This window comes from Trachymyrmex cornetzi, unplaced genomic scaffold, assembly GCF_001594075.2.
Source record: "Trachymyrmex cornetzi isolate Tcor2-1 unplaced genomic scaffold, Tcor1.1 scaffold1586, whole genome shotgun sequence".
NCBI lineage: Eukaryota > Metazoa > Arthropoda > Insecta > Hymenoptera > Formicidae > Trachymyrmex > Trachymyrmex cornetzi.
Window position 1 is genome coordinate 67,105 of NW_017296186.1, and position 6,872 is coordinate 73,976.

Consider the following 6,872-nt stretch of genomic DNA (forward strand, 5'->3'; position numbering starts at 1 on the left):
CTTTTGCGTACTTTGAGTACCGAGAACACGCGACGAAGTTGTGCCGTTGCTCGCGAGCACGGTTACAGCATACATACATACATGTGCGTGCGTGCGTGCGTACGTGCGTGCATGTATGTTTGTGTAAAGATTAAAATATATTTTATTCCACAATAAAGGAATATTCTAAATAATTAGAATATCTTATTATATTAGAGGGAAATCCTCTAATTTTTATAATATATACTTGGCGCTTATTTTAGTAGAAAACATTCTGTAGTTTAGTCGGATATACTGAAATCTAGAATAAAATTTTTTCGGTGGAGCGGTACTATCTTATCAAGTTAAATTCTACCAAATTAAAAAATAAAACCCAAGTGGTACTATCCTTGTTATTTTTACTTTACTCTAATATGTCATGTGTATAAATGATTTGATATCAACAACAGGCGCCAAGTTATTTATTTATTAATTTTAATGATATCTATTATAAAATTTAGTTAACTCTAATGATATGTATCATGTATAAAAGGCTACCCCCAAATTAAGAAGTAAAACCCAAGTGGTACTACCTTTATTATTATTTTTACTTAACTTTAATGATATGTATTATGTGTATAAAAGATTTGATATCAACAACTGGCGCTAAATTAAATTTCACAAAATTGTATGTATTCGTATGAAAGGTTTGATATCAGCAATTAGCGCAAAGTTGAATCCCATAAAATTTTTATAAATTAATTAAATTCTACCAAAAAGTAAAACCCAAATGGTACTATCTTTAGAAATCTTAATGATACTATTCTTATTATTTATTTATTATTTATTTAATTTTAACATGTATCATTTGTATGAAAAAACCTAAGTAGTGTACTATCTTTAAAAACCCAAGTGGTATCACATTAGTGGTATCATATTAGTGGTATCACAGTGTATCACATTTTTATTAAGGACGAAGTAGCCCAAAATAAGAAAATTTTATTAAAATAACAAAATTTGTTATGTAAAAAAGCTTGGCGCTGCTAGATCTCAAAATATAATAAGCTATTTATTAAATAATTCTAAATAATTAACATTCAAATCACAGTTACAACTATAATTAATAACATTAAAATTGCAATCATAGTTACAACTATAATTAAAATTAAAATCACAATATATTAAAAGTATAATTAAATTTTTAACCATCCTTAAATCTACGTATCGCTTTTATAACGCATATCTTACAAATCTAAAATTATCCTTTTCTTAATTTTGTATATTTTTACAATACATAACGCACGCCATATAAATACTTATTCTATACTAAATGAAAGTTGCATACTTGTCTGAATTATTTACTTGCGCATACACAAACGCCGTATTTTGTTAGTCCGCTCGTTATTCTCACCACATTCTCTTTTTTAAATCTCTTCATTATTTTTCTTATTTAGAATTATTTATTAATTATTAAATAAATATTTATTAATTAAATAAATAGCTTATTATATTTTATGATCTAGCAGCGCCAAGCTCTTTTACATAACAAATTTTGTTATTTTAATAAAATTTTCTTATTTTGGGCTACTTCGTCCTTAATAAAAATGTGATACACTGTGATACCACTAATACGATACCACTATTGTGATACCACTTGGATTTTTAAAGATAGTACACTACTTAAGTTTTTTCATACAAATGATACATGTTAAAATTAAATAAATAATAAATAAATAATAAGAATAGTATTATTAAGACTGCTAAAGATAGTACCATTTGGATTTTATTTTTTGGTAGAATTTAATTAATTTATAAAAATTTTATAGGATTCAACTTTGCGCTAGTTGCTAATATCAAACCTTTCATACGAATACATACAATTCTGTGAAATTTAATTTAACGCCAGTTGTTGATATCAAATCTTTTATACACATAATACATATCATATAAAGTTAAGTAAAAATAATAATAAAGGTAGTACCACTTGGGTTTTACTTTTTAATTTGGGGGGTAGCCTTTTATACACATGATACATATCATTAGAGTTAACTAAATTGTTAATTATCGATTTCTTTCTTGTTTATCTGCAATATGCGGATCATGCCTTTACTGTTATAGATGCAAGTATTTCTGTTCTTCTTGGTTGGCAGCCATGTTCTACCAACGTATATTCTCTCAGTCTTCTCAGTCAGTCTGTATTCGTTTATTATCTAGTGCACATATTAAACTGTCGTTCTGTACTTCGTACTGCAAATAAAGCCTGCACTATTACTCTGTATTTTCGTTACCACCTTTAACTACGATCCACCATCAGCCTCAACAGATTATGGGCCCAGAATTCGGAATATGTTCTAAAAGTGCAAAATAAAAGGAAAGCATAGAAGCAGGAAGATATCACAATGGCGTCGACCGACACAGTAAGAATCGAACCTTTGAATAAGGACAACTTTGACACCTGGAAAATACAAATGGAAGTCTTACTAGTCAAAAACGACGCATTAGGGTATGTAAACGGTGTAAAAGTAAAACCCGAAATAATTGCCGGAAACGCCGAATCCATCGCAAGAGCAAGAGAATGGGATATCGAGGACCAGAAGGCCAAATCGGACTTGATCCTATCCATCTCACCTTCCGAACTCAAACAGATCAAGGGATGTACGGCCAGAAGCGTATGGTGTAAACTACAAGAGATCTACCAATCGAAAGGACCCGCAAGAAAGACCACGTTACTAAAACGCTTAACCTTACAGAGAATAGACGAAAACGACGACATGCACGAACATCTCAGGACATTTTTCGACACCGTCGATAAGTTAAGTGAGATGGAAAGAGACATTAACCGCGATCTACTGTCAGTAATGCTGCTATACAGTCTACCAATTAGTTTCGAAAACTTTCGGTGTGCGATCGAATCACGCGACACTCTTCCGACTCCCGAGGTACTAAAAATCAAAATAATCGAGGAAAGCGATGCTCAAAAGAATGACACGCGCACTGCTGCGACGGGAGCCATGTTGGCGAAAAGACAGTTTTCTAAGCACAAGCACCGCAAAAGCAAGGACGAACAGAAATGAAACAAAAACAAAGAACGGGAACAAGAACGGGACTTTTCAGTACAAATGTCATCGTTGCCGAAAAGTCGGTCACAAGGCGGCCGATTGCAGCAAAAACACAAGAGCAAGTGACAGTGCCAACAAAGCAGACGAGTTAAGTTTGTGCGCGACCACGGCTCTTAACCTTACCAACGCGAACTCACGCGGCGCGAAATTTCGCGACAAGTGATGCATCGACAGTGGGTGCACGGTACACTTGTGTAGAGACGCATCGAGATTCATTGAGATCACGGACAAAAACGTCGGAAAACTAAACCTCGCCAGTAACGTCACCACGGAAATCAATGCTAGAGGGACAGTTATAGTAAATACGCGAGTTCACGAAAAAGATCGCCGAGTCAACATACACAACACTCTACACAACATACGTCCCCGACTTACGGACAAATTTGTTATCAGTCGCTAAAATTACGGACAAGGGTTTCAAAGTGACATTCGATAAAAACTCTGCCGTTGTCATCGACAAGTCAAATAACGTTATTTTACAGGCAGATAGAGTCGACGACCTATACTACCTACGCGAGGAGGAAGGCGAATACAGCGCGAACGCGGAAACAGTATCGCACAACGAGTCCGCGATGAAGTGGCATCGCAGAATGGGACATCTCAACTTCCGAAGCCTCACGGAGTGTCACAATAACGGAACCGTAAGCGGAATGAAATTTAAAGCCCCGACGGAAGGCATCGACTGCGAAATCTGCATACGAGGAAAGATGGCCAGAGTATCCTTCCCGAAATCATCACAGAGAAAAACAGAGCTACTCGAGGTAATTCATTCCGACTTGTGTGGACCCATGAGCGTCAAATCTAATGGAGGTGCGAGATATTTTGTCACCTTCACAGACGACTATTCCAGATGGTGTGAAACTAAATTCTTAAAGAGCAAGGATGAAGTCTTAAACGCCTTTAAGGATTTCAAGAACAGAGCCGAGACAATCACCGGAAGAAAGATCAAGTATCTGCAATCGGATAACGGAAAGGAGTATCGGAACAAGGCTTTTGATGAATTTTTGAAATCACACGGAATTAGCCGCCGATTGACGGTAACTCATACACCAGAACAAAATGGCGTCGCCGAGAGACGCAATCGTACCCTACTGGAATCCTCACGGTGTTTGCTAATGCAGGCTAAATTACCTCGAACATTCTGGGCCGAAGCAGTAAACACTGCAAACTATATCCGCAACCGATGTCCATCAAGTAGTCTAAATGGAAAAACCGCGTTCGAGCTATGGAACGGACGCGTACCGGATGTAAGTCACTTTAAGGATTTCGGATGTAAAGTGTATACATTAAATCGCTTACCTGGCGAGGAGAAATTTGAACCACGTTCAACCCCAGGAACATTCATCGGTTACTCCAACGAGTCCAAAGCTTACAGGGTATGGCTGCCAAAAGAACGAAGAGTCGACATCGCTCGAGACGTTAGATTCATGGAACGCGACAGAAATCTCGACAACAAAGCTGTAGAGTTTTTTCCGGAAGAAACTGACGAAATAGATCAAGACAAAGTTGAGCTTCCTGTGAAGCCAAATGATAAAAATTCAATCGTCGCTAATCAAGACCGACAAATTGATGAAGCGGATGATACTGTAAGCGAAAATCAGGAAGATCCATTCGACCGGAATAACGGCAGCGAAAGTGCAATTCACGAGACACCTCACGGAAACGAATCAACAAGAGGCAGAGGAAGACCGAGGAAGATACTAACCGGCTTGAGAGGAAGACCCAGGAAGTTGTATCATCCCTCAGGATCCTCTCGCGAAGAACAAACGCAACTTGCCTATTTTGCCGAAATACCACTACAGGAAGCCGTCCACGGCCCCGAAGCGGAAGAATGATACCACGCGATGGCCGTGGAGTTGAAATCTATTATCAAGAACGACACGTGGAAAATAGTGGAGCGCCCCGAGAACCGTGACGTCATCGGCAGTCGCATAGTCCTAAAAAATAAGTATGACAGCAACGGAGCTTTAAAGAGGAGAAAGGCGCGTATCGTCGCGAGAGGCTTCTCCCAGCAACCCGGAATAGACTTTCACGAAACGTTCGCACCCGTTACACGTCTAAGTACAATTCGAATCGTAGCAGCCTTAGCCGCCGAACACGGGATGACCATAAGTCATTACGACATCACCACAGCGTATCTCAACGCAGAGCTCGAAGAACAAGTCTTCATGGAGATTCCGCAAGTAACAAGCGAAACCCTGGAGCGAATCATAGACGCAGAACCCAAGAACAGTGAAGTCATAAGGAAGGCCACAAAGATGTTGTCGGAGATAACGTCAGGAAACAAGGTCTGCTTGTTAAGAAAGGCTCTCTACGGTCTTCGTCAAGCCAGACGTCGTTGGTATCTGAAATGCAAGGAAGAGTTGACCAAGTACGGATTGAAGATTTCTTCGGCAGATCCGTGCCTATTCTATTCTGAACGAGGCGAAGACGCCTTACTGGTCGTTGTCTATGTAGACGATATAATCGTCGCCTCACGAAGTCACGGAGACGTGGCTGCCCTGAAGGAACATCTGTCCAGAAAATTCGAGATGAAAGACCTTGGAGCTGTTAAGTACTGCCTAGGAATCGAGTTTTCAAGGGACGAGAACCAGATTACAATGCGCCAAGGTGGTTACATCAGGGATATACTTCATCGTTTCGGCATGACTGATTCAAAGCCAGTCACTACGCCACTGGAGCCCGGAATCAAACTAGATCGAAAGATTGATTTACAGAACAACAGGAAAGAGGCTCCTTACAAAGAACTGGTAGGTGCTTTAATGTACCTGGCTGTTTGTACCAGACCAGATATAGCTTACGCTGCCAGTTACCTGAGTCAATTTTGCACGTGTTACGACGACAGTCATTGGAAAGCAGCAAAGCGCGTTCTCAGATACCTCAAGGGAACAGCCAACGTCGGAATTGCATTCACGCGCACATCAAAACACTTGAGAGGTTATACCGATGCCGACTGGGCAAACTGTCCAATCGACAGAAGATCTTACACCGGATACGTCTTCATCCTAGCAGGGTGCACGATATCCTGGGAGTCTCGTAAACAAAGGACTGTGGCCTTGTCATCAACCGAGGCCGAGTATACGGCGCTCAGCGAAGCCGCTAAAGAAGCTGTTTACTTGAGACGTTTGTTGACCGAATTGGGTTTTACCGATCTAGCTAACGCAGATGTCTACGTCGACAACAATGGTCGAAAACTGGCCGAGAACCCAGTGTTCCACAATCGAACAAAGCATATCAATATGAGGCATTCTTTTACAAACGGAACACTTTTTTTTTCGACATTTTTAAATCGCTTCAAACTTTTTTTACCAATTGTAGGTATAAAATAAGCGAACACGTGTATTGGGATTTTTAAAAAAAAAATTTATTTTCGAAGAAATAGCGATTTTAAATTTTGAGTTTTATGGTAATTTTGCCTTTTATGGTAATTTTCAAGTCGTCGTATCTACGTCGTTTTTTATAGTAGAACAATTTTTTTTTTTCATTTCAAACGTTATTACATCAGCTTTTTGATGAAATTTTGTTCCTAACCTCAACTTTAAAAAAAAATACTTTTTTCTGCAAATTATAATAAATCTTAAAAGTTAATTTTGACCATGACACCCGGAGTTAATTTATTTTTTACAAATACTATCGGATTCCTCGGAAAATTTACTAAAAAATGTGAACATTTCAGAATGGCGTTTTTAAAACTCGCCTGAGAATTAATTAATTAAATAGTCCGGCAACTCGAGGACGCGCGCGCGGCGAGCGGGCGCTAACTTTCTCGTTCCGAGCGGCGCTTGCGATATCTGC